The sequence below is a fragment of the Mastomys coucha genome, unplaced genomic scaffold (assembly GCF_008632895.1).
Source record: "Mastomys coucha isolate ucsf_1 unplaced genomic scaffold, UCSF_Mcou_1 pScaffold11, whole genome shotgun sequence".
Classification (NCBI taxonomy): domain Eukaryota; kingdom Metazoa; phylum Chordata; class Mammalia; order Rodentia; family Muridae; genus Mastomys; species Mastomys coucha.
Window position 1 is genome coordinate 28,739,461 of NW_022196893.1, and position 2,292 is coordinate 28,741,752.

Below are 2,292 nucleotides of genomic sequence, written 5' to 3' on the forward strand. Positions count from 1 at the left end.
CTTTTGTCTTTGAGACAGGGTTTCTCTGTGTAGCCCTGGCTGTCCTGGAACTCACTCTAGGCCAGGCTGGCCTCGAACTCAGAGATCTGCCTGCCTCTGCCTCCCAAGTGCTGGGACTCAAGACCCTGTGCTGCCACATCCAGCTAACTTTCTAATTCTTAGTTAGTTAGTTAGTTAGTTAGTTAGTTAGTTAGTTAGTTAGTTAGTTAGTTTTTCAAGACAAGGTTTCTCTGTGTAGCCCTGGCTGTCCTGGAACTCACTCTGTAGACCAGGCTGGCCTCGAACTCAGAGATCCTCCTGCCTCTGCCTCTCAAGTGCTGGGATTAAAGGCGTGCGCCACCACCGCCCAGCAACTTTGCAATTCTTAATCTGGCAGTGACAAGAACTGATCTGTGCTTTTAGAAGTTTGATGGTTGACGGAGGTAAAAAGATGCTTGCCATGAAAAAGCCTGACTCGAACTGAGTTCTTTCTGTCCCAGATGTGAAGCGCCAATTGCATGGAGTTATCCTGTGACCACACCTGGGTTATGGGGACTAGAAGCAGAGAGACCAGATAGTGTCCTTCAGCAGACTAGGGAGCCGTTGACTTGGAGACTGTACCTCTTCGGTACAGTGAAGGGCTGGGAGCTTATCCGAGTGGGCTTCAGAGAGGGAACCGAGAGGACTCAGGAGAGGGGTAGGCTGGGGCGCTATGGCGCCAAGGACAGTGAGGATGGTCTCTAGATCTCCTATCCTCTGTTCAGGCTGAACACCACAGGCTGGGAAGTCCTGGACCGCTCAGTGTCTGGTGAGAGAGAGCCTGCTTTCTCACATGGTGCCTTCTTACTGCCCCCTTGTGGTAGGGACGGAGCAAGGCAGCTCTCTAGGGCTCCGTCCTCTGATCTCTTCCTAGCGACTGTGATGATTACTGGTAGAGGCAACTTAAGAGAAGGAAGGATTTCTCTTGAGAGGACACTGCCCACTGTGGCAGCGTTTACAGCCTGGCAGCGGGAGCCTCAGGCAGATGCGCGTCACATGGCATCAACCAGGAAACTTGATGACTGGCCCATAGCCATCAAGACCCATCCCTGTATACCTTTGCCTGTCAGCTAGGTGCAGCGTCCAGTAGATTACACAACCTCCCAGATGGAGACAAAATGTTCCAAAACGTGAGCCCGCAAGATCATGTTTCACAGTCAGATTGTATCATTTCCCAAAGCCAGCCCGTCACCTTCGAGACTCCGCAGAATAATGTAGAAGGGACACAAAAACTAACGCAAACAATTGTCTCTTAAAGAGACATTATTCTGTACTTAATTCCACCCAGACGCTTCTGCCTCCTTACTGCCCCCTGGTGGGAACTGGGGTATTGGGCAAGGAGGTCTTAATGTGACACCAGCCACTTCTGCGTGAGATTAAGAATACGACAAAGATGAAGACGAGGATGAAGATAAGGAGAAGCTGGAAGAAAAAGAAGCGGCTAATCAAGTTGAGTAAAGGAGGCAGACTGACTAGGGACGGAGATATGAAGACTACAGTGCGAATTCCCTGAGCTTAGTGTTTACCCCGCGTTCCAAACAGAGCCACAGAGGCCGCTGGCGAACTAAAAACACCAGTGGCATGTATTGCAAAATAAACACCTAGGAGCTAACTCTCTCTGCCAGGGGCCTGGGAAACAAACAAGACAGAAAACAACCTGTCACCCACACTAGCAAAGGTGGGGTAGTCAGTGTAGACTTTTGAGTCTGTGAGACTCTAAAGAGGAACTCCAACACCCGCTAGGCCAGCACACGAGAAGTGAGGAGCAAGCAGTGACACCAAGAGGTACCTCTGCCTCCTCTGTCCCTGGAGACCCCACAGTGCACCGGGAGCTGTGCCCTCTCCCATGAGTAATGAGTACCTTCTCATTCCCAAATGTGATGGCATCAGAGAACCGACAGTCAGGACTTTGGCCACCCCTGAAAAGTACGATAAGGGGAAAGATCTGAGGGGACTTGGGTAGGAGGAAATGTTTGTATGAAAATTAAAAAAAAAAAAAACTAAGTAAAAACCTGTTTAAAATAAGTAATGAGATAATTCCATGTCACTGCCTCATTGGAGGCCATGTGGAAAACCAGACACCTGGTTCCACCAATCAGTGGTGAGGAACCTGCAGCCTCTACCCACCCCACCCAAGCTGAACGGGATCGGGAACACCTACTGCAATCTGGCAGCTGCAGGGAGTGCCTGCCCCCCATGCACACATGCCTGCGTACCCATCCCCGCCACCCACACACACACACACACACACACGACTGTGTGCCCGCCCCACGC